The sequence below is a fragment of the Bos mutus genome, chromosome 3, assembly GCF_027580195.1.
Source record: "Bos mutus isolate GX-2022 chromosome 3, NWIPB_WYAK_1.1, whole genome shotgun sequence".
Classification (NCBI taxonomy): Eukaryota; Metazoa; Chordata; class Mammalia; order Artiodactyla; family Bovidae; genus Bos; species Bos mutus.
Window position 1 is genome coordinate 52,471,882 of NC_091619.1, and position 27,140 is coordinate 52,499,021.

The 27,140-nt window shown below is 38.1% G+C and overlaps 1 pseudogene; it reads left to right on the forward strand.

The window, feature by feature from the left end:
* Positions 1 to 12,742: 12,742 nt before the first annotated feature.
* On the forward strand, positions 12,743 to 24,411 carry LOC106700520 (guanylate-binding protein 6-like; annotated as a pseudogene).
* The last annotated feature ends 2,729 nt before the right edge of the window (positions 24,412 to 27,140 follow it).

Below are 27,140 nucleotides of genomic sequence, written 5' to 3' on the forward strand. Positions count from 1 at the left end.
TAGGGACTGCTTCCTACTGTCCCCTTCTCCCCTCCTCCAACATGTTCTGACTCACCTCTCTTGGCATATGGCCAGAAAATATGGTCCTTGACATACAATTTAAATATTTTAAAAATTCTGTCTTATGTTAACCATATCTAATATTCTAAAGATTCTACAAAGCTGTGTTTATTGGAAATAATTCATTCTCACTCTCTGTAATCATCTATCTATAAGGTCTAAGTCTGTTTTTTATCCTGCATTGTTTGCAAATGTGTGGTCCCTATTAAAAATACATAACTTACTGTTATTTTTAGGTTTGATTTTTCTGCTCTGTTTTCCTTGTGAGAGTGAAAAAGAAAATTCCTTAGTTTGCTTTCAATTTCCATAAAATAGCAACAGAAAAATGGGCAGAGGAAAGAGTACAAAGATGAGTGAGAAACAACTGGGAGCTTTTTAATAGAACTCACTGATCTGAAGAACTGTGGAGCAGAAATACTAATTTGTCAACTCTTTTTTGCATGCACATTAGTCTTGAAATGAGATCTCTCAATTTCTGATTCAAAAAGTATGTGAGGAATGAGGAGAGGAAGAAGGTAGCCTGATGATTTGGACTGCAATGTTCGGATACTGGCTTTAGTTCTGGGAAAGCTTAGCTTTTCCATTTGAACCAATGGTAGCTAGAAGGTGACAGCCCCACATCCTGTCATATAACCAAGACAGCAGCAGATGGAGTGGAGAGAACCCTGCCTGAAGAGATGAGAAATTAAGATCTTTTCTTATATATTTGTGGGGAAGGTAGGAGCAGGAGGCATTTTCTCCATCCATGACCTCAAGTTTCCTCACTTGCATATGCATTGCTGCTGCTGCTGCTAAGTCACTTCCGTCGTGTCCGACTCTGTGTGACCCCATAGACGGCAGCCCACCAGGCTCCCCCGTCCCTGGGATTCTCCAGGCAAGAACACTGGGGTGGGTTGCCATTTCCTTCTCCAATGCATGGAAGTGAAAAGTGAAAGTGAAGTTGCTCAGTTGTGTCCGACTTACCGACCCCATGGACTGCAGCCTACCAGGCTCCTCCATCCATGGGGTTTTCCAGGCAAGAGTACTGGAGTGGGGTGCCATTGCCTTCTCCTGCATATGCATTAAGAGAGACTCATTACTGGTTCTCAACCAGGGCTCCACACTAGATTCACTGTCTACCTTTTTTTTTTTTTTTTTGAGTGAAAATCATACTTGGCTCAGGCAGTTCTGGTTGCCTTTATTTATTGAATAAGGAAGAAACCTGTATGCAGGTCAGGAAGCAACAGTTAGAACTGGACATGGAACAACAGACTGGTTCCAAATAGGAAAAGGAGTATGTCAAGGCTTTATATTATCACCCTGCTTATTTAACTTACATGCAGAGTACATCATGAGAAACACTGGGCTGGAGGAAGCACAAGCTGTAATCGAGATTGCCGGGAGAAATATCAATAACCTCAGATATCCAGATGACACCACCCTTATGGCAGAAAGTGAAGAAGAACTGAAGAGCCTCTTGATGAAAGTGAAAGTGGAGAGTGAAAAAGTTGGCTTAAAGCTCAACATTCAGAAAACGAAGATCATGGCATCCAGTCCTATCACTTCATGGCAAATAGATGGGGAAAGAGTGGAAACAGTGGCTGACTTTTTTTTCCTGGGCTCCAAAATCACTGCAGATGGTGATTACAACCATGAAATTAAAAGACACATACCCCTTGGAAGGAAAGTTATGACCAACTTGGAGAGTATATTCAAAAGCAGAGACATTACTTTGCTAACAAAGGTCTGTCTAATCAAGGCTATGGTTTTTCCAGTGGTCATGTATGAATGTGAGAGTTGGACTATAAAGAAAGCTGAGCGCCAAAGAATGGATGCTTTTGAACTGTGGTGTTGGAGAAGACTCTTGAGAGTCCCTTGGACTGCAGGGAGGTCCAATCAGTCCATCCTAAAGATCAGTCCTGGGTGTTCATTGGAAGGACTAATGTTGAAGTTGAAACTCCAATACTTTGGCCACCTGATGAGAAGAGCTGACTCATTTGAAAAGACCCTGATACTGGGAAAGAATGAGGGCAGGAGTAGAGGGAGATGACAGAGGATGAGATGGTTGGAATGCATCAGCAACTCGATGGACATGGGTTTGGGTGAACTCCGGGAGCTGGTGATGGACAGAGAGGCCTGGCATGCTGTGGTTCATGGGGTTGCAAAGAGTCAGACACAATTGAACAACTGAACTGAACTGAACTGTACTGAACTAAAGGAAAAAACGAGACCTCAAAACAAATGGGCAAACTAAACATGGCAGCCACACTTTTACCCCAAGTCACACCTTAAAAGTTGGGAAAAAGCATGTTGTCTCCTGGCCTTGGCTGTAAGTCATTGCTCTGGCCCAAGCTTGCCTCTGACACCCCAGGGAGAAGCTTCTTTCTCGGTAAAGTTTGAAAATTGTGAAGGACCAACTCAGCATTCCTGGAAAATAAGTAGTTCTTTCTTCTTTCTTAATGAAGTCTTGTGGTAGACATGTCTAAGTTATGCAGACCCAACTGAGGGTAGGGTTTGATTCTGAATTCTTTCTCATGGATATTGTTAAACAGATACATAGAAAGAAGAACCAAATTCTGTTTCCTTTTTGGAATCTTAGACTGTTTCAGTCCCTTAAATAGCATAAATGGTTCTATAGATATTGCATTTCATTGAACTATCATATGTCAAACCAGAATTGTCAGTTTTAAAACTCAGATTTTGATGAATGCTTGCTATCCTCATCACTAGTTCTAAAACTGTAATCAACAACTAAGACCAAGAGACAAAAGATATATGAAATCTCTGTCTTAACATTTTCCGTTAGGATGACCTAGTCCCTCAGCCTTGGTTTCACTGATTAATTTTCTCTTAGCATGTGCCTTAGGTCTGGGGAGAAGATGGTCAATGAGGTGATGAATTTGCTTCTCAGAAATGATGACCATTCTTCCTCCCTCTTCCTCCCACCTCCTCAGCTTTAGTAGAGTTGCTGTATTGCATCACAGGATGTGGTTGCCCTGTGCCAACGAAAACATTCAATCTGAGATCCTCACAGCATTGGGGGTACTTTAGCCATCTTAGATATTCATTTTAAGTTAGGAACCAAAAATAGATGAATTTTTAATTCTAGGCCTTAACCTATGCGCACTGTGTCAAGAACATAGCAAGAAGAATGACTAAACTCAGAGACTGCTAAAGAGCAGCCTAGATCTGAAGACTATTTGCACAGAGTCATCAGGTGATGATTATCTCTGTTAGTATTGGATTGATGGTTAGGGACTCCCCAGAAAGAACTGTTGTGTTTCCTTTTGGTTACTCATTTTTTTTTCTTTGTTTGTTTCTTTTCTCCCAGTTTCCCTGAAATATAATTAAGGAATAGAGTTTCCACCAGGACCAGAATGTAGGCTGTTGAGTGGGTTGGCCTCAAAAACTATCAAGGTCTTGATGGATGTTTAAAGGGAAAGGGTCAAGTATTTATGGTTACCAAGGTTTGTTTTAGTGAAGATTTTCTTATTTTATTGGTCTTTTGTTTGGACATCAGGCATGTCTCTGGTCCTCTGATGGTCAGGGATAATGTCAGCATTAAGAGCTTGGAATAACTCACATATTCTCAGGGGCCTTCTATGTACATTTTCTTCATGGCAGAAGCACCAGTGGAATAAATAAAGATCTCATATGGCCAAATATAAAAGCTAGTATTACAATAACAGCATTTTATAACTCTACTTTTTGCTTTCAACTATTTTTGAGATGAATTCATTTAAAAAAATAGCCAAAAAGCTAGTATTATTTTAGTTTTGATATATAATCCAGATTTTCTCCTGTATGATTTAGGAGACTAATACTTTAAAAGAAAACAATAATTAGTTTATGTTTTGGACATAAAAGTATAAAGGTGTTATTTTGTGACATCAACAATGGAAAAGAATGGGAACAGAACTGTAAAGGAGCAGAGTTTGTTTATATTATTCAGTTAAACTGGTATAAATTGAAATGAGTGTATCACAGATTTAGGATATTAAATTGAACCCCCATTGTAACCACAGGAAAAAGTAGCTGGAGGATAGAGACAAAAGGAAATCATTGAGGAATTAAAATATTTTAATACAAAGAGCCAACTAAACATAAAAGAAGATAGTAATGCAGGAAATGAGGAACAAAAAAGCTATCATGTGAATAGGAAACAAACAGCAAAATGATATAAATAACCACTTTATCAGTAATTACTCTAAATGTAAAAGACAGAGACTGGCAAAATTGACTTAAAATTGAGCAAACTATATACTGGCTATAGGAGACTTACTTTAGAGCCAAAGATACAAATAGGTTGAAAGTGAAAGGATGGAAAATCATATTTCATGAAATTGTAACCAAAGGAGAGCATGGGTGGCTATACTAATATCAGACAAAATAGACCTTAAAATTAAAATAAAAAGTTACAAGACACAAGGAAGGACATTATGTATTAATAAGATTTCAGTATGGATAGAAAGTATAAGAATTAGAAGAATTTATGTACCTAATAATAGCAGATTATCAAAACACACAACAAAAATTGAACAAATTGAAAAGAAAATTAAGAGTTCTAGAACAGTAGCTGGTGATTTCAATATCTAACTCTTTATTATGGATTCAATAACCAGACAGAAGATAATCAAAGAAATAGAGGACTTGAGAATTAAAGTAATCCAGCTAAATCCAACAGACATATAGAGAATACTCTGCAAACAAAATCAGAACACACTTTCTCCTCAAGTGCATATGGGCCATTTTCCAGGATAGATGATATATTGCTGCTGCTGCTAAGTCACTTCAGTCGTGTCCGACTCTGTGTGACCCCATAGACGGCAGCCCACCAGGCTCCTCTGTCCCTGGGATTCTCCAGGCAAGAACACTGGAGTGGGTTGCCATTTTCTTCTCCAATGCATGAAAGTGAAAAAGTGAAAGTGAAGTCGCTTAGTCGTGTCCAACTCTTAGCGACCCCATGGACTGCAGCCTACCAGGCTCCTCCATCCATGGGATTTTCCAGGCAAGAGTACTGGAGTGGGGTGCCATTGCCTTCTCCGAGATGATATATTAGGGCACAAATTAAGTCTCAGTAGATTTTAAAGTCTAGGTATCATGTCTTCTATGACCACAGTGGATGAAGCTTAAAATCAATAACAGAAGTAAAACTGGAAAGTTAACTAGTGTGTGGAAATTAACAGACTCTTAAACAATCAGTAGATCAAGCAAGAGATTACAAGAGAAATTGGAAAACACTTAGAAATGAGTGATAACAATAACACTTAGATAACCTAGATGAAATGGGCAAATTTCTAGACATGGAACCTACCAAGACTAAATCATGACAGAAATCTTTATGGATCCATAATTAGTAAAGAAATTAAAGTGAAAAGTGAAGTCGCTTAGTCATGTCCAACTTTATGCAACCCCATGGATTGTAGCCTACCAGGCTCCTCTGTCCATGGGATTTTCCAGGCAAGAATACTAGAGTGGGTTGCCATTTAAATCAGTAATCAAAAATTCCTATCAAAAAACCCCTGAACCTGATAGCTTCACTGGTAATTCTCCCAGACAAACTGGACTTCATAGACATTTTTAAAAATGTGCACCAGAAGTATCAATAGAGTAAAATTTCAGCTCAGATAGTGGGAAAAAATATTTACAAGTCGTATATACAGTTAGGGCTTAAATCCACAATATATAGAGAACTCCTAAAACTCAAGAACACAGAAACAAACAATACAATTAAAAATGGACAAAGGACTTGAATAGACATTTCAAGAAGATATACAGCTATCATAAAGAGGATACACAGATAACCAATAACCACATGAAAAGATGCTTAACAATACTAATCAGAAGGGGAATACAAATACAAACTAAAAAGAGAAACTACTTCATGCCCATTAGAATGCTGCTGCTGCAGAGTCCCTTCAGTCATGTCTGACTCTGTGCGATCCCACAGACGGCAGCCTACCAGGCTCCCCCATCCCTGGGATTGTCCAGGCAAGAGTACTGGAGTGGGGTGCCATTGCCTTCTCCGGCCCATTAGAATGACTACCATTAAAAAACAGAAAATAGCAAGTGTTGGGAAGGATGTGGTGAAATTGGAACTATTGTGTGCTATTGATAGGAATGAAAAAAGATACAGTCACTGGAAAAAAGAATGATGTTTCCCACAAAAATTCAAAATATAGTTTCTATACAATCTAGTAATTCTAGTTTAGAATACATATCCACCCAAACTAAAAGTGGGTCTCAAAGAAATATTTGTATATACATTTTTATAGCACCATTGCACACAATAGGTAAAATGTAGAAGTCACCATAATGTCCACCAGTGGATGAATGGAAAAGCAAAATGTGGTACACACATATGATGGAATATTATTTAGCCTTAAAAACAAAGGAAATTCTGACATATAGTACAACAAGAGTGAATCTTGAGGACATTATGCTTAGTGAAATAATCCAGTCACAGAAGAGAGATACTGTGTTATTCCACTTATATGAAGTATTTTGAGTAGTAAAAATTATATATAGAGAAAATAGAATGGTGGTTACCAGGGGCTAGGAAAATGGGGGCTTGGAGAGTTATTGTGTAATGACTATAGAGTTTCAATTTTATAAGATGAAAACTGTCTGTCCATGGATGGTGGAGATGATTATACACAATATGAATGTACTTAATACCACCGGACTTTCTACTTAAAAATGGTTAGGATGGTAAATACTATGTTATATGTATTTTACTACAATTATAGAAAAACTTTTAAAAAGTGCTTCTGTACCCATTTTCAGAATGGGGGTTCAATTCTCTCTGTAGACCTCCTTGATCAAATACCATCCCCTTACAGAAATGGTGTTTTATGGATCCAGAGAACAAAGATAGAAAAAAAATTATCTTTGGAAGAGATCATTTCATATTTATAGAATACTGCAGTAATGGCTTTAAAAATCATCAGGTAAGAATGAATTTAATTCATCATATCACAAATTTTTATAACAAAAAATTACTATAGTCAAAACTGAGTTTTTTGTAGACATGTTTCCCATAGAAATATTAGAATCACTGGTGGCTTTTGTTATACTCAGAGACTGGGGCTTGGGACTCTAGGTTTTACAATCATGCCAGATGATCCTTGTGTATGTCAAATTTTGAAAATCTCTTCTGAACAGGAGTTTTTAACACTGCTTTGTTTATATGAATCTAAAATTTGTGCTTCTTTCAGAGCTGATACAACACAGACTAGTTAAAAAAGAGTTTGCAATAAAATTCGTATCTTTTTATAGTTTCCCTTAATCTTGTTGCTGAAAAGGGGGAATGCAAATCCAGTGATTATAATGTAGTTATTAGAGGTTATGCTTTATACAACCAAATGACATTTTTCAGAGTCTAAAAAATCCAATAGAAGAATGGTGAGCAGAAATGGTAAGTTTTCAGCAGATTACTGTTTTGTTCTGGTGAAAAATTTATTTCTGTACTTCATGTCTTTGTAATTTACAGTTCATACAATGCATTGAAATATTATACATTAATTGACTAAATTGTCATTATGTCATTCATCTACTACTGAAAGCATATTTTGTGCTAGACGTTCTGCTAAGACAAAAGCTTATAGCATCTCAATAAAACCTCAAAACAAGCCTTGAGGTAGGATTTATTATTTTACCTATAACACTCTTACAATTACTTAAAATGTGAGTTAGCCAGGTTAAGCCCCTTGCAGAGGTCACATGGGTAGCAAACTACAGAGTCAGAAAATTGAAAGTAAAGATGTGCTTTAAATATTTAATATATAAAACATAAAAATATTTCACACTGACTAAATGCTTTTACATGTTCTTACAATAAAAAAATTTAGAGATATCATAGAGAAATATTTCAAAGAATAAGTATTTGCTGGAGACTCATACAATAATGATACATTTAATATTTAATTATTTCAAATTAAACTATTTTGAAAAAATAATCTGAATTACAGAGAAAGTTTGATTACAATGAAATATCATATACATTTCATTTATACTTATTCTTGGTGGTATTTTGGGACATTTGCATTCTCTCCTTATAAATAGATGTATAAGTTTTCTATTTTCTAATTCTGATTATTATTTGGGAGTATCAGTAGAAGAGGCCATGACCTTCAGCACCAAACATGTAAGCACATAGCTCTTGAAATCCAGATACCTTCCAACCTTCCTTCTTGGAAGAGAGTTGCATTCCTGGCTCTCCCTCATTCCCATGGCTGTTCCTTCCTTCAACTCTGGCTCCTGGTCCATCATTGTAGTGAATGTGTGTTCAGGAAGATCATTCTTGGCCTCCTTGCTTACAACTACAGTGAGATCTCTCTGTGTTTACCATCAATGGCTTCTCCCATCTCTTCATTGTTCAGTGTCTCCTTGCCTCTGAAAACCCATGCTCCCCCTGTACTGTCACCCCTTAGAGTTCCTCAAGGTTTTTCTTCTTTGTACTGTTAAGCTAAATTCAGTTCAGTTCAGTTCAGTCACTCAGTCAGTTGTGTCCGACTCTTTGTGACCACATGAACCACAGCACGCCAGGCCTCCTTGTCCATCACCAACTCCTGGAGTCTACCCAAACCCATGTCCATTGAGTTGGTGATGCCATCCAACCATCTCATCGTCTGTCATCCCCTTCTCCACCTGCCCTCAATCTTTCCCAGTATCAGGGTCTTTTTTTTTTATCAATTTTTAAATTTATTTATTTATTTTTTTAATTTGATTTTTTTTTTTTAAATTTTATTTTATTTTTAAACTTTACATAATTGTATTAGTTTTGCCAAATATCAAAATGAATCCGCCACAGGTATACATGTGTTCCCCATCCTGAACCCTCCTCCCTCCTCCCTCCCCATACCATCCCTCTGGGTCATCCCAGTGCACTAGCCCAGTAAATTTATTTTTTTAATATAAATTTATTTATTTTAATTGGAGGCTAATTACTGTACAATATTGTAGTGGTTTTGCCATACACTGACTTTTCAAATGAGTCAACTCTTCACATGAGGTGGCCAAAGTATTGGATTTTCAGCTTCAATATCAGTCCTTCCAATGAACACCCAGGACTGATTTCCTTTAGGATGGACTGGTTGGATCTCCTTGTAGTCCAAGGGACTCTCAAGAGTCTTCTCCAACACCACAGTTCAAAAGCATCAATTCTTCAGTGCTCAGCTTTCTTCACAGTCCAACTCTCACATCCATACATGACCACTGGAAAAACCATAGCCTTGACTAGCTGGACCTTCATTGACAAAGTAATGTCTCTGCTTTTTAATATGCTGTCTAGGTTAATTAGGTCACCTCAACACATGACATTGTTACTATGTATACACAACTTTCTCTCAGATACATAAAACTCACCCAGACCCCTTTGCCTCAGAATAATTTCAATTTAACAGGTGTTGACTGAGTGTATTCTATGTGCCCAGCATAGGGACTGAGCCAAGAATAAGAGAAACATGGTACCTGTCCCCCCAAGCTTGGACTTTAGTGGAAATAATTGTAAGTGTGATAAGCAGTGAATTGTGATCAGTATTGTATCATCTGTGGTTTTCCTAGTTTGAAGTGGTTACTGGAAAATTCTTGTAGCTGTCCCCTCATGTCCATTTTCCCCTTCCCCCATACTCATAGAACCTTTGCTTGTCTGCTATGTACATGTTTTCCCAGAATACTCACGGCAATTTCAGCTTCTCTTATGGCAGTATATGGTAATTTAATAATTTAAGAGCTATTTTTTAAAAAGTAGAAGTGGTTAGTTCTTAAAGGAAGGATCTATTCTTCTAGCTATTCTCTAATTCACTTTGATTACAAATGATGATGGTACACCATCTTGGACCTTGGGCTACTCCTTATATTTGGGCTGCTCCTTCCCTGGGTCAGGAAGATCCCCTGGAGAAGGAAATGGCAACCCACTCCAGTACTCTTGCCTGGAGAATCCCATGGAGGGAGGAGCCTGGTAGGCTACAGTCCATGGGGTCGCAGAGTCGGACATGACTGAGCGACTTCACTCACTCTTATATTTGGTTGAGCTTATGATAGAAAGGTTCTGGGTTACAGGTCTTTTTTAAGGGAATATTATATTATTTTATTTATTTTTGAGATATATCTATTTACAATACTTTATTAGTTTCAGGTGTACAGCACAGTGATTATATATCTTTATAGGTTATATTCCATTTAAAGTTATTATAAAACATAATGGCCATATATCCCTGTCCTGTACAATATATTGGGCTAGAGTTCTTTACGAAACAAATTTCTACTCACTAGTTGTGGACTACTAATCCTAGAATTTATATAAGAGATTAATTTAATTAAGTTGTCTATGCATCTTTTGTCCTATTTGTCACAACTAAACCTAATCCTAACTGATACAGTTAATCTAGTATTGCTTTGAAAGCAGGAGCCATAGCTTGTAAATAATTTTATCCCAGGAAACAAAGATAGTTTCAGGAGCATAGCAGATGTTCATCCAATTCATTTAAATAAATAAAAGACAGTATTAAGAGAAGGAAAACATGAAAGCACACCATTCAGAAAATACTAAGTCACCCAGAACCTTGATGGAACACTGGTCAGGCAAGAAAAGATAAGAGCCTGGTATCAAACCACTGAGTGGTTTGTGGAGGGAGAGCCTGATTCTGCAGAAGTAGGAAGAATTGATCTCATCACATTAGTTCATTAGCGAATGTGTTGTTGGTATAGCAGAGTCAACAGAAAGCCTCTATACATCAGAGATCCAACCAGTCCATTCTAAAGGAGATGAGTCCTGGGTGTTCTTTGGAAGGACTGTTGCTAAAGCTGAAACTCCAATACTTTGGCCACCTCATGAGAAGAGTTGACTCATTGGAAAAGACTCTGATGCTGGGAGGGATTGGGGGCAGGAGGAGAAGGGGACGACAGAGGAGGAGATGGCTGGATGGCATCACTGACTCGATGGGACGTGAGTCTGAGTGAACTCCGGGAGTTGGTGATGGACAGGGAGGCCTGGCGTGCTGTGATTCACGGGGTCGCAAAGAGTCGGACACGACTGAGCGACTGATCTGATCTGATCTGATATCCACATTAGTGAGGTTTTTTTTTTTTTTTTAACATCATGACTGAATGTTGAATTTTATCAAATACTTTTTTCTGCATCTATTGAGGTGATCATGTGGATTTTGCCATTTTAATTACAATGTATCTTGGTATAAGTCTCTTTGGGTTCATCTGTTTGGAATCCTCTTTCTTTCCTGTATCTGAATATCTGTTTCCTTCTTTAGGTTTGGAAAAATTTCAGCCATAAGTTCTTCAAATGCTTTTTAAATCCTCCTTTCTCTTTCTTCTTAGATCCCTACTATGGGTAGATTGGCATGCTTTATATTATCTTATAATCCCATATATTGCTTCCTGCCTCCCCCCATTTTTCTGTCTGCTATTCTGACTGGGTGATTTTCATTATTCTATCTTTCATATCACTTACTTTTCTTTTTTGTATTATTTAGTTTGCTATTTTTTGCTTTTAGAGTAGCTTTTATCCTGGCAAATGCGTTTTCTAATTTCAGCTGGTCTCTGTAGTTTTTAGTTTTTTGTTATAGGGGTCTGCATTTTTACTGGTAGCCTTTCTTGATTCCTTTAGCATTTTTATTGCCTCCTTTTTGAACTCGGAGTCTGGTAGACAGTGAAACAAAGAATTTCACTGTTTGTTCTTTCAGGGGAATTCTCTTGATTTTTTAATTGGGAGTGGTTCCTCTGCTTCTTCATTTTACTTTTCTCTGAACGAATGAGAACTTCAATGAATTGAGAAGAATTCAGTTATCTGCTGTGGTCTAGAAGGGCTGTTTTTATGTGGGAGAGTTCCTGTGTGGCCTGCAAGAGTCTAATGTTTTTGGCGTGAGTGCTGTTCTTAGCCCTGGTGCCTGCCACATCTTTCCTCGGTGTGTGCTGCCCATTAAAGGGCATGTGATTAGTGTCGTGGTGAATACAGCCTGCACTGGATGTTGAGTGTGGCCTTCTCTTTGCTCTGTGGTTTTCATGGCCCTGGTGGGGGAAAACTCTGCTCCCCAGTTGTTGGAGTTGAAGCCATCTGTTTCTGAGATGTGGCCTGTGTTAGGAGGGGCTGGGAGAAAAGCCACTGAGTATTCCTCTGCTGGACCTATCCATCAGGGAGTACACTCTGTGGTGCTACCTGCTACCCACTGTACTGGCGTACAGGGTACACTGTTCTTGGCACTGCTCTTGGCCCTGCCTCAATTGTGGAGATGCAGGCTATCAGCCTGGGTGCCCCTCAGGTGCTGTGCTGACAAAATCAGCAGTGCAGATCTGTCACCATAGATATTCTGAGGTCAGGCACCAGGACTGCTGTCATCACATACCTGGACCTGCTATGGAGGCGGTGGAATCAGCCCAGATCCCAGGTCCCACCTCAGTGTGCAAGTACCCACAACACTCACAGCTGCTGGCATCAGACCCACCCTAGCCATGGGAGCACCAGTAATCTACTTGGATGTCCCACAGGTGCTGAGTTTACACAGGTCACAGGGCTGACTGGGACAAGGGTCAGATTTCAGCCCTGCCTCTTCCTGTGGTCAACTCACAGGTACTGATGGGTTCCCAGAGCAATTAGAGGTGGGGGCCACCCATTGTGAGCAGACAGAGATTGTGGCTGCAGTGACAGGCCCTGTGCCTCTATATCCAAGCTGTAACAATAGGGCTTCTAATGGCGGATCTGGGCTCCACCCTGCAAACACTCTTGTTTGCAGCTCCTACCACATTCCTGCCCCTTCAGGCTCTTTCTATGAGCCAGTCCCAGTCTTCTCCTCAAGTCTGTCCACTGAAACCCGAGTATCCCTACCCAGACTCTGTGTGCACCAGCCAAGGCATATCTTGGGAGGGGGAGTGCAGTGATGGGCACGGACCCTCTGTGCTGGTCTCCCTGTCTTCTGCCTGTTGCAAGCTTGCTGGTGCTCTCTCCTCTGAGCCTCTAAACCTCCCTATCTGTCCCAGTTGATCTCCTGGCTGGTTAAGGGTATTCCCAGGGTGAGGGAACATTTCCTCTTTCACAGCTTCCTCCCAGGGCTGCAGTTCCTATCCTAATTCCTTTTTTTCTTTCTTCCTACTTGGTTATGTGGTGATCTTTCTTACAGTGTTCATTGTATGAGATGTTCTTTCAGAGTTCAGTAGGCAGTCTGCCAGAACTATTCCACACGTAGATATATTTTTGAAGTATCTATAGGAGGAGGTGAGCTCCACATCCTTCTATTCCATTACTTGGTCTCCCTCGACATATTCATTGTTTTTATTTGATATAATGATTATCAATTTCATTGCTTAGGTTCACTGCTAATATGTAAACACTTTGAATATATTGTCATCTTCATTGTATTTGTTTTTCAAGTGTTTTAAAATGTTTGTAAATACTATGAGACAGTCTTTTTGAGTGTATTCACTATCATATTTATCTGCTTTTTATAACTAATAAAGATAAGTAATGTTTAGTAGCAGCACATAGACATTTAATTTAATTAGATCTATTCTGAGTTTTCAGTTGTGACTAGCATAGTATACCTTGTGACTTACTTTTTGTTAAATGAATATGTGATGTTGCTTATTATTGAACAATGAATTGCTCAAAGGCACTCTAAGTTGTTTTTCACTCATACTATCTCATTTTATCCCATTCAGGAAAAAAAAAGAGCTCTTTGTGGAATGTATTATCAGAATTCCTTTTTAGATGAGGAAACTGAGGTCACAGGAAATGTCAATGTAATTGACAAAACTCAGATTTTACTTTTAATTCTGTTTTCAAGGTTTTTCCTTTGTATCAATACTTTACTATCTGAAATAACAAATGGAAAACTGATTAAAGAAATAAGAATGAATTTCTGAAGAGAAGACTGCTAGTGCTTGCTCTAATATATTTTCCAGGGTGATCTTTGCCCTAGCTGTGCTTCTGAGCAGTACTCTAGTAAACAACAGCATGAGCACCATCAACAATGATGCACTGGAGAAAGTACAGTATCCTTCCCAGTTTTATTGAGAAATTGATGAGAATGGAGACCAAATTGGATTTCCCATCCCTGTGGCTGAGTTGCCTTTGGTGGAACAGTGGGGACCAAGGGCAAAAGAGAATGTTTATAATCATTTTTATGAGGAAAATGTGGGAATTATGGGTAGAAATTTCTTTTTCCTTAACCAAGTCCTAGGTATGTGTCAGAGCTCACAGAAATCACCAGGGCCAAGTCCTCTCCAAATTGGATGAAGTAGAAAATTCCACAGAGTTTATGAATTTCTTTCCAGACTTTACCTGGGCTGTACGGGATTTCACCCTGAAGTTGAAGGTACATGTTTACCCTATCACAGAAGATGAGTACCTGGACAATGCCTTGAAGCTGATTAGAGGTATCAGAGCATGGCCTAGGCAGTGAGTAGTCAAGTAGAGGGTAGGATCTACTAAATACTGTCCATCATCTCTGGAGTTGCATTTATATTTGAAACTAGATCAAGGGCCATAGATGACTGCGATCTAGGCTGTTATTCCTTGATAAGTTCTAGTGACTACAGTTATGCTCACCCAAGAAGAATAGGGCTTAACAAAGTGAAATTATTCAAAACTAGTTTGTACTGAAGATAATTTGTACCTTAACATTCAGATACAGTAGGAACTAAGACTTTTCAAGAACCAGATGCTTGCTTCCCTTATTATGCTTCTCCCAGAGACATTGCTTTGCCAACAAAGATCTGTCTAGTCAAGGCTATGGTTTTTCTAGTGGTCATGCATGGATGTGAAAGTTGGACTGTGAAGAAAGCTGAGCACCAAAAAATTGATACTTTTGAACTGTGGTGTTGGAGAAGACTCTTGAGAGTCCCTTGGACTGCAAGGAGATCCAACCAGTCCATTCTAAAGAAGATTGGTCCTGGGTGTTCTTTGGAAGGAATGATGCTAAAGCTGAAACTCCAGTACTTTGGCCACCTCATGTGAAGAGTTGACTCATTGGAAAAGACTCTGATGCTGGGAGGGATTAGGGGCAGGAGGAGAAGGGGACAACAGAGGATGAGATGGCTGGATGGCATCACCTACTCGATGGACGTGAGTCTGAGTGAACTTCGGGAGTTGGTGATGGACAGGGAGGCCTGGTGTGCTGTAATTCACGGGGTTGCAAAGAGTCGGACACGACTGAGCTTCTGAACTGAACTGATTTGAGTTGAGAAAAACAATGACATAATTGTTAGGCATAAAATAATAATGAAAGATATTTCCATCAGTTTTTATTCGTCTCAAGGAAGGGTATAACTTTCTAGAGTGTAGATAGGAAGGACATAACTTTCTAGAGTGTGGATAGGAAGGCTATAACTTTCTAAAGTGTGGATAGTTGTATCTTCTACAAAAAGTGACTTTAAACCTTAAAAAACCTGATGATCTTCTTTCAATCTATACTTTTTCATTATTTCTGATAACAACCAGATCTTTCATTTTATTTTCCTCATCATATCATTCTTTTTATTTTAACATATTCAGTCACTATTTAGTCATATTTAGTTACTTGGTCACTATTTTAAATTAGTAAGTCATTGTAATGAATTACATTTAAAGGTGGGTGAGTACTTGAAAAAAGTGCTGTGTTTATGGAGTAGTGGTAAGTTCTTCAAATTACATTTAGGTTCCTTTTATTCTTCAGAGTTTCTACCCAAAATGGCTAGTCTTATTTGTATTATGTGAATTCAATCAATGAAGTTTTCCTTAACTGAACATGGTATCTATGTCCCATGTTAATCATTACTCCATTACTTTTGTTTGTAGTTCTTCTTCATTTTTTTTCCTATGATTTACTTCCTAGATGAGTTGGAGTAAACCGGAAATTGATATTTGATTATCATTCATTAAATCTTTTATTTGATAAACATCTAATGAACTGAGTACCATGTGTATTTCTGTGCATTGAAGATGTAAGTTTCTTTACTTGGAGCTGCTGTTTCCTAAAATTGCTCTCCAGGGATATGCCATTCATGTGAATTTGATTTTTAATTTTTATGTATATGTTAGAGGAGTTCTATGAGAATAGAAGACTCCAAAGATAAAAAAAAATCCCCTCTCATAAAAATTTTAGTTGCCTTATGCCAAGACTCTGTTGTTTTCTTTCTTCTTTAGGTCAGAATTCCAAACTTAAAAATTCCAACATATCCAGGGAGTGTATCGGGCATCTTTTTTCCAAAATGGAAGTGTTTCATCTTTAACCAGCCAGTACATGAAAAGGAATTCCTAGCCCATATTGAGGAAATTTTGGAAAGCCAAGTGGATCCTACATTCAAGGAACAATCAAATAATTTCTGTTCATGTATCTTTATCTATGCAAGGACCAAGACCCTCAGGGAAGGGGTGAAGGTCACTAGAAATGGCGAGTTTCATTTTTCAAAATTATATTTCTGTGTGGCCTGTTATGTGTTGACTATTTATAATATATTTTCTTTAGTAGTTTTGCTTCATTGTATGTAGAAGTGTGCAGTTATTTTAATTTTTTTAAATTTTATTTTATTTTTAAACTTTACAATATTGTATTAGTTTTGCCAAATATCGAAATGAATCCACCACAGGTATACCCGTGTTCCCCATCCTGAACCCTCCACCCTCCTCCCTCCCTTCCCCTCCCTCTGGGTCGTCCCAGTGCACCAGCCCCAAGCATCCAGTACCGTGCATCGAACCTGGACTGGCGACTCGTTTCATACATGATATTATACATGTTTCAATGCTATTTTCCCAAATCTTCCCACCCTCTCCCTCTCCCAGAGTCCATAAGACTGATCTATACATTGGTGTCTCTTTTGCTGTCTCTTACACAGGGTTATTGTTTCCATCTTTCTAAATTCCATATATATGTGTTAGTATACTGTATTGGTGTTTTTCTTTCTGGCTTACTTCACTCTGTATAATAGGTTCCAGTTTCATCCATCTCATTAGAACTGATTCAAATGTATTCTTTTTAATGGCTGAGTAATACTCCATTGTGTATATGTACCATAGCTTTCTTATCCATTCATCTGCTGATGGGCATCTAGGTTGCTTCCATGTCCTGGCTATTATAAACAGTGCTGCGATGAACATTGGGGTACACGTGTCTCTTTCTTTCCCTTCTGGTTTCCTCAGTGTGTATGCCCAGCAGAGGGATTGCTGGATCATAAGGCAGTTCTATTTCCAGTTTTTTAAGGAATCTCCACACTGTTCTCTATAGTGGCTGTACTAGTTTGCATTCCCACCAACAGTGCAAGAGAGTTCCCTTCTCTCCACACCCTCTCCAGCATTTATTGCTTGTAGACTTATGGATTGCAGCCATTCTGACTGGCGTGAAATGGTACCTCATAGTGGTTTTGATTTGCATTTCTCTGATAATGAGTGATGTTGAGCATCTTTTCATGTGTTTGTTAGCCATCTGTATGTCTTCTTTGGAGAAATGTCTATTTAGTTCTTTGGCCCATTTTTTGACTGGGTCATTTATTTTTCTGGAGTTGAGCTGCAGGAGTTGCTTGTATATTTTTGAGATTAGTTGTTTGTCAGTTGCTTCATTTGCTATTATTTTCTCCCATTCTGAAGGCTGCCTTTTCACCTTGCTAATAGTTTCCTTTGTTGTGCAGAAGCTTTTAAGTTTAATTAGGTCCCATTTGTTTATTTTTGCTTTTATTTCCAATATTCTGGGAGGTGGGTCATAGAGGATCCTGCTGTGATGTATGTTGGAGAGTGTTTTGCCTATATTCTCCTCTAGGAGTTTTATAGTTTCTGGTCTTACATTGAGATCTTTAATCCATTTTGAGTTTATTTTTGTGTATGGCGTTAGAAAGTGTTCTAGTTTCATTCTTTTACAAGTGGTTGACCAGTTTTCCCAGCACCACTTGTTAAAGAGGTTGTCTTTAATCCACTGTATATTCTTGCCTCCTTTGTCAAAGATAAGGTGTCCATATGTGCGTGGATTTATCTCTGGGCTTTCTATTTTGTTCCATTGATCAATATTTCTGTCTTTGTGTCAGTACCATACTGTCTTGATAACTGTGGCTTTGTAATAGAGCCTGAAGTCAGGCAGGTTGATTCCTCCAGTTCCATTCTTCTTTCTCAAGATAGCTTTGGCTATTCGAGGTTTTTTGTATTTCCATACAAATTGTGAAATTATTTGTTCTAGCTCTGTGAAGAATACCGTTGGTAGCTTGATAGGGATTGCATTGAATCTATAGATTGCTTTGGGTAGTATACTCATTTTCACTATATTGATTCTTCCAATCCATGAACATGGTATATTTCTCCATCTGTTAGTGTCCTCTTTGATTTCTTTCACCAGTGTTTTATAGTTTTCTATATATAGGTCTTTGGTTTCTTTAGGTAGATATATTCCTAAGTATTTTATTCTTTCCGTTGCAATGGTGAATGGAATTGTTTCCTTAATTTCTCTTTCAGTTTTCTCATTATTAGCGTATAGGAACGCAAGGGATTTCTGTGTGTTGATTTTATATCCTGCAACTTTACTATAATCATTGATTAGTTCTAGTAATTTTCTGGTGGAGTCTTTAGGGTTTTCTATGTAAAGGATCATGTCATCTGCAAACAGTGAGAGTTTTACTTCTTCTTTTCCAATTTGGATTCCTTTTATTTCTTTTTCTGCTCTGATTGCTGTGGCCAAAACTTCCAAAACTATGTTGAATACTAATGGTGAAAGTGGGCACCCTTGTCTTGTTCCTGACTTTAGAGGAAATGCTTTCAATTTTTCACCATTGAGGATAATGTTTGCTGTGGGTTTGTCATATATAGCTTTTATTATGTTGAGGTATGTTCCTTCTATTCCTGCTTTCTGGAGAGTTCTTATCATAAATGGATGTTGGATTTTGTCAAAGGCTTTCTCTGCATCTATTGAGATAATCATATGGTTTTTGTTTTTCAATTTGTTAATGTGGTGTATAACATTGATTGATTTGCAGATATTGAAGAATCCTTGCATCCCTGGGATAAAGCCCACTTGGTCTTGGTGTATGATCTTTTTAACGTGTTGTTGGATTCTGATTGCTAGAATTTTGTTAAGGATTTTTGCATCTATGTTCATCAGTGATATTAGCCTGTAGTTTTCTTTTTTTGTGGGATCTTTGTCAGGTTTTGGTATTAGGGTGATGGTGGCCTCATAGAATGAGTTTGGAAGTTTCCCTTCCTCTGCAATTTTCTGGAAGAGTTTGAGCAGGATAGGTGTTAGCTCTTCTCTAAATTTTTGGTAGAATTCAGCTGTGAAGCCATCTGAACCTGGGCTTTTGTTTGCTGGAAGATTTTTGATTACAGTTTCAATTTCTGTGCTTGTGATGGGTCTGTTAAGATTTTCTATTTCTTCCTGGTCCAGTTTTGGAAAGTTGTACTTTTCTAAGAATTTGTCCATTTCTTCCATGTTGTCCATTTTATTGGCATATAATTGTTGATAGTAGTCTCTTATGATCCTTTGTATTTCTGTGTTGTCTGTTGTGATCTCTCCATTTTCATTTCTAATTTTATTGATTTGATTTTTCTCCCTTTGTTTCTTGATGAGTCTGGCTAATGGTTTGTCAATTTTATTTATCCTTTCAAAGAACCAGCTTTTGGCTTTGTTGAGTTTTGCTATGGTCTCTTTTGTTTCTTTTGCATTTATTTCTGCCCTAATTTTTAAGATTTCTTTCCTTCTACTAACCCTGGGGTTCTTCATTTCTTCCTTTTCTAGTTGCTTTAGGTGTAGAGTTAGGTTATTTATTTGAGTTTTTTCTTGTTTCTTGAGGTATGCCTGTATTGCTATGAACTTTCCCCTTAGGACTGCTTTTAAAGTGTCTCACAGGTTTTGGGTTGTTGTGTTTTCATTTTCATTAGTTTCTATGTAAATTTTGATTTCTTTTTTGATTTCTTCTGTGATTTGTTGGTTATTCAGCAGGGTGTTGTTCATCCTCCATATGTTGGAATTTTTAATAGTTTTTCTCTTGTAATTGAGATCTAATCTTACTGCATTGTGGTCAGAAAAGATGCTTGGAATGATTTCTATTTTTTTTTTTGAATTTACCAAGGCTAGATTTATGGCCCAGTATGTAATCTATCCTGGAGAAGGTTCCATGTGCGCTGGAGAAAAAGGTGAAATTCACTGTTTTGGGATGAAATGTCCTATAGATATCAATTAGGTCTAACTGGTCTATTGTATCGTTTAACGTTTGTGTTTCCTTGTTAATTTTCTGTTTAGTTGATCTATCCATAGATGTGAGTGGGGTATTAAAGTCTCCCACTATTATTGTGTTATTGTTAATTTCTCCTTTCATACTTGTTAGCATTTGTCTTACATATTGCGGTGGTCCTGTGTTGGGTGCATATATATTTATAATTGTTATATCTTCTTCTTGGATTGATCCTTTGATCATTATGTAGTGACCATCTTTGTCTCTTTTCACAGCCTTTGTTTTAAAGTCTATTTTATCTGATATGAGTATTGCTACTCCTGCTTTCTTTTGGTCCCTATTTGCATGGAAAATCTTTTTCCAGCCCTTCACTTTCAGTCTGTATGTGTCCCCTGTTTTGAGGTGGGTCTCTTGTAGACAACATATGTAGGGGTCTTATTTTTGTATCCATTCAGCCAGTCTTTGTCTTTTGGTTGGGGCATTCAACCCATATATATTTAAGGTAATTACTGATAAGTATGATCCCATTGCCATTTACTTTATTGTTTTGGGTTCAAGTTTATACACTGTTTTTGTGTTTTCTGTCTAGAGAAAATCCTTTAGTATTTGTTGGAGAGCTGGTTTGGTGGTGCTGAATTCTCTCAGCTTTTGCTTGTCTGAGAAGCTTTTGATTTCTCCTTCATATTTGAATGAGATCCTTGCTGGGTACAATAATCTGGGCTGTAGATTATTTTCTTTCATCACTTTAAGTATGTCTTGCCATTCCCTCCTGGCTTGAAGAGTTACTATTGAAAGATCAGCTGTTATCCTAATGGGAATTCCCTTGTGTGTTATTTGTTGTTTTTCCCTTGCTGCTTTTAATATTTGTTCTTTGTGTTTGATCTTTGTTAATTTGATTAATATATGTCTTGGGGTGTTTCGCCTTGGGTTTATCCTGTTTGGGACTCTCTGGGTTTCTTGGACTTGGGTGATTATTTCCTTCCCCATTTTAGGGAATTTTTCAACTATTATCTCCTCAAGTATTTTCTCATGGTCTTTCTTTTTGTCTTCTTCTTCTGGGACCCCTATGATTCGAATGTTGTAGCGTTTAATATTGTCCTGGAGGTCTCTGAGATTGTCCTCATTTCTTTTAATTCATTTTTCTTTTATTCTCTCTGATTCATTTATTTCTACTGTTCTATCTTCTAATTCACTAATCCTATCTTCTGCCTCTGTTATTCTACTATTTGTTGCCTCCAGAGTGTTTTTAATTTCATTTATTGCATTATTCATTTTATATTGACTCTCTTTTATTTTTTCTAGGTCCTTGTTAAACCTTTCTTGCATCTTCTCAATCTTTGTCTCCAAGCTATTTATCTGTGATTCCATTTTGATTTCAAGATTTTGGATCAATTTCACTATCATTATTCGGAATTCTTTATCAGGTAGATTCCCTATCTCTTCCTCTTTTGTTTGGTTTGGTGGGCATTTATCCTGTTCCTTTATCTGCTGGGTATTCCTCTGTCTCTTCATCTTGTTTAAATTGCTGAGTTTGGGGTGTCCTTTCTGTATTCTGTCAGTTTGTGGAGTTCTATTTATTGTGGCGTTTCCTTGCTCTGTGTGGGTTTGTACAGGTGGCTTGTCAAGGTTTCTTGGTTAGGGAAGTTTGTGTCAGTGTTCTGGTGAGTGGAGCTGTATTTCTTCTCTCTCCTTTCGAAGACTTGGGTTGCTTTTCTGGGTGCCTGATGTCCTCTGCCAGCATTCAGAAGTTGTTTTGTGGAATTTACTCAGCGTTTAAATGTTCTTTTGATGAATTTGTGGGGGAGAAATTGTTCTCCCCATCCTACTCCTCCGCCATCTTAGCTCCTCCCCCAGAAGTGTGTAGTTATTTTAAAAAGTGTCCTGCCTCAGAGATAAATATGTAAATGTTTTAGAAATTCTTTGTCATTATGGGATTAACAAATTCCTTTCCAAAACCCTTGTCACTGCTATCTGGGGTTGCTGGAGGGAGGAGGGAGGAGGGTTCAGGATGGGGAACACATGTATACCTGTGGCAGATTCATTTTGATATATGGCAAAACCAATACAATATTGTAAAGTTAAATAAAATAAAATTAAAAAAATAAATAAAAGTTGAAAACTGAAAAAAAAGAAAAACCCCACCATTGGTAATAAAATCACTAACTGGGTATGAAAATAGAGTATATTGTCTTCTCAGGGAAAGTTCTATACTATGTCTTTTTCTCAAGGAGATTTCTTAAGAGTTTAAATCAGTCCAAAATAACTATTAGTTTCTGAGTCCCTGAAAATCCATAAACAGTTTAGGAATTAGGAATGAACATTATTTTTATTATCCTGTAGAATTTATTTGTGCAGTTTATATTCTTCTTTTAATTTGTGTTAACCTGAAATAATTTTTATCAGACACCTCTAATTATGTTAGATGAAGATAGATATTTAATATTTTTTAATGTTATGAACTGGAGAATAATAAAGAGTGTGAAAATGAAGGTGATGACAGTGGAAATAAGTAGGGGTGTGTGTGTGTGTGTGTATGTGTGTGTGTGTGTGAATGTGTGTGTCTGGTTTAAGAATTGCAATTTCACAACCTTGAATCTCACTGAGTGAGAACTTGATATTTATTCATATTTCTACTTTATTCAGGGCTGGGTACTCTGGTGGTAACTTAGGTGGATGCCGCTAATACTGGAACAATTCCTTGTTTGGAGAATGCAGTGACAACTCTGGCCCAGCTGGAGAACTCAGCAGCTGTGAGCAGACGGCCCACTGAATGAGCCTCCCTGTAGACACGCTCCAGGAGCTGCTGGAGGTGCACATAACCTGTGAAAGGGAAGCCATTGTCATCTTCATGGGGGTGCTCCTTCAAGGATGACCAATAGAAATTCCAGAAGAAGCTCATGGTACTTTGTCTTAGCATTTGTCCTTTTCGATTCTTGCCCTTCTAGAGTGATGCCTGGGTTTATCTGCTATTCAGGGCAAAGTAGTCTGGATTCTCATGAGAGAGAGAGAATGCTAGAGGACTATATTTCCTTCTTTTTCCTTAAAGCTTGGGAAAGTTTTCAGGATCTCTCTGATTTCTCAAGCAAAGTAGCATTGAGCATTGATTTCTCCTTTAGTGATTGTGGCATGGTTCCAGAACTCCACTAAGTCATTCCTGAGATGGTTGTTCCCTGCGTATAATCATTCCTATTCCTAGATAGGAGACAGAGGTTGAGATGGTTGGATGGCATCACTGACTCCATGGACATGAGTCTGAGCAAACTTCAGGAAATAGTGAAGGACAGGCAAGCCTGGTGTGCTGCAGTCCATGGAGTCACAAAGAGTTGGACACGACTGAACAACATTCCTTGATACTTGATTTCCATGGGCAAACTTTCTTAACAAAAGCAAGTTTGTTATATTTACTTTATTAGTTGTCATTGTTTTATTGAAGACAGAGCCATGGGATGTTATAGCTACTAGGAATGATAGAGAATAGATAACTGCAGTATTTTACAGATCGGGAACCTGAGGCTCAGGAAAGTTAAGAAACTTTTCCATACTCTTGCAGAGGTTTCAGTGTGTGCATGCATACTTAGTCTCTTCAGTCATGTCCGACTCTTTGTGGTCCTATGGACTATAGCCCACCAGGTTCTCCTGTCCATGGGATTCTCCAGGAAAGAATACTGGAGTGGGTTGCCATGCCCTTCTCCAGGGGATCTTCCGAACCCAGGGACTGAACCCACATCTCTTATGTTTCCTGCATTGGCAGGCAGGTTCTTTACCACTTGTGCCACCTGGGAAGACTGCAGGGTTTCAGAGTTGGGAATAAACATCTGTATTTTGGCTACATTGCTTGTGTGGCTCCACTGCAATGGTTTTTTTTTTTTTTTCATGAGGACCACCTTAGACCAATTCTTATACCATATTCCTTGGAAATTTATCTTCTCTGTTCCTTGCTTCTGGTGACATTCCTCTACATTTACCCTGTAGGCACTTATAAAGAATAAGGAAGGTTTCTTGCTGCAGAATGAAGAGGCATCTTCTAAATACTGCCAGGCTAAACTTGATCTGCTTTCAAAGGCCCTAATGAAAAGTATTTCAGAAGGCAGTTTCTCTGTTCCTGGAGGGAACAAACTCTACAGGAAAGCAATGGAAAGGTTACAATGGGACTATTTCCATGTGCCCAGGAAAGGAGTGAAGGTGAGGAACAAGGGGATCATGGTGAGCCTACAGAATAGAGTTCAGGGGGTCTCCTGAAAATCTGAGAGCAAAACACCATGTGTGGATAATGAGAAAGCATGGGGATATCATGACAGGTTTAGTTTTTAAGGCCCACTACATGGCATTTATCCCTGAGGAGAAATGTCCATCCTCCCCGCCCCCCGCCCCCCCCCCCACCTCCCCACCGGCCACCGAAATGGATTTCTAAAATCACAAGAGACAGAACAGAAATTATTCATTTCTTCATATAACAAAGTAACATTTTATGTGCCACATGTTGAGGATTTATGATGCAGTCAGAATCTTTGTATTCAAGGCTGGATCAAAATGCAAGAGGAAGTCAAATAAATAGACAAATGCATATAAAGGGATAGCACTTTATGTAACTGTGATCCTGGGCTTCACTGATGGTGATAATAAACCTAATGATAATAACACACCAGAGTATATTGAACCATTATTGCCTATAGGCATACTGCTAAGCTGTTTCTCTAAACATTTTAATTTAATCCTGGTAAAAATGTTTCATAACACTTATAAAAATCTACTTTTATAGATGTTACAGATCTAGGAGGCACAGGGTGGCTAAATAACTTGCCTAAAGTTACACACCTGACAAGAGGCAGTAGAGAACAGCAGCATATATTAGAGTCTGATTTTCACATTGGGCACATAGTTTAGGAAAATTCCCTGGAAAAGGAGGGGGATATAAGTTGAAATATTTTTCAAGTTGAGATGTTATTCAAAGGGAAGAGCCCCAGGTAAATATGCAAACATACGACATTGTGAGTTTGTACAACTGCATGTATTTCTGACTCCTTGATACCTGGAGCAGATGAAAGGAAATATCACTGGGCAGGGGACTGGAGGGTTGCCATTTCCTACTCCAGGGGAGCTTCCCTAGCAGCCGAGCAAAATTCACACCCTAATGGTGTGTGAATGTTAGTAAGATTGGGAACTATCGTTCCTCTCACTGTCCAGATCTAACTCAGAAGATATTCTCTGCTGTAAATATTATCCTTTGATGATCTAATGCTTCTGCTGCTGCTAAGTTGCTTCAGTTGTGTCAGACTCTGTGCGACCCCATAACGGCAGCCCACCAGGCTCCCCCGTCCCTGGGATTCTCCAGGCAAGAACACTGGAGTGGGTTCCCATTTCCTTCTCCGTGATGATCTAATAAGAGAGACTAATTATATGTGTCAAACAGATAATTTAACAAAGTTCTTAAATATAAAATCTGATTCTTGAAAAAATAAGAATTTTCAAACTTTGCATTTTCCTCTCTTACCTTCCTTTGTTTTAGGTTCAAATCAATCTGCTTATTGAAGGATTTAGTGGGAAAGCTGAGGGGATGAAAGCAGAGATGAATCATCTCAGAAACAATTGAGAAGAGGAAAAAGGATAAAGCTCCTTGGATTTCACAGACCTTGGACACAATTGCCACTGAAGCACCTGCAATTCTGTCTGCTCCTGATAAACTAATTGGCCAGGATCTGAAGGACCGGAGCTCACTGGTTAAATAGGATTAGCTTTTATTTTAAGTATATCACAGAATGTGGGTATATGCTCCACCCTAATTTTGGCATGTATGTTTTTTAGTTTCATTCTGAAAGCTTTTAAGCATAAAAAGTGCCTACTAGATGATATCACTGCCTGACACACTTTACATAGACTAAATGTTGGTTTTACCAGTTAGTTTAAAGGGAAAAACAGGTAACTTTATACCAGGAGTTGGAAAACTTTGGCTTCTAGACCAAATCTGCCCTGCTGCCTCTTTGTCTAAAAAAACTTTATTGGCACACTACCATACTCATTCATTGCATATTGTCTCTGGCTGCTTTCATGCCACAACAGCAGAATTGAATAGTTTCCACAAACATAGTTTGACTCACAAAATCCAGATATTTCCTTTTGTTTCCTTTACAGAAAAAGTTTGCCACCTGCTGTTTTAAAAGGTTGAAAGATACTAAATTTGCAATAGAGGTAAAAATTACCTTGAAAAAAAAGTGTCAAGAATGCCACTGAAAATCACAAAAGAAGAATCATACAGTTTAAATATATTAAAACCAATTCTCCTCTAATTTGTTTGTAAATTTAATGTGTTCTGTAGTAAAAATATGTTTTTGTAAAGAGAGGTAGACTACTAACTTTCTACATATTTAAATGGGATTGCTTAACATACTTTTAAAAATTATCAGGATAATACAGAAGAAAAGTAAAGAGGAGGAGCCATGTCTACTCCATATAAAAGCCTGTTGTAGAGCTGCATTCATCAGATCAGTGCACTCTGGGTCCTAACCATACAGACAAAGGTACAGAAGAGTTTACATAGTCTAGAGATAGAGAGAAACACTTCTAGAAGCTATCTTGATGATTTTATTTCATATTAGTGGGAAATAATGAACTGTTGAATAAATCGTGTTAAGACAACTTGACAGCCACTTAGAAAAAAAGATTATATATTATTTATACATATACATACATATATATATATATAATGGCAAAGTAAATTTCAGATTTCCTACATTTAAACATGAAAATTAAAATTATACAAGTTGGTTAACACAAACAATTTTTGAAAATGTCAGAATGTGGTAGTCTTTTCTAAGCAAGACTCAAAACCCAGACTACATCAATTCAGTTCAGTTTAGTCACTTAGTCGTGTCCAACTCTTTGTGACCCCATGAACCGCAGCACGCCAGGCCTCCCTGTCCATCACCAACTCTGGGAGTTTACTCAAACTCATATCCATTGAGTCGGTGATG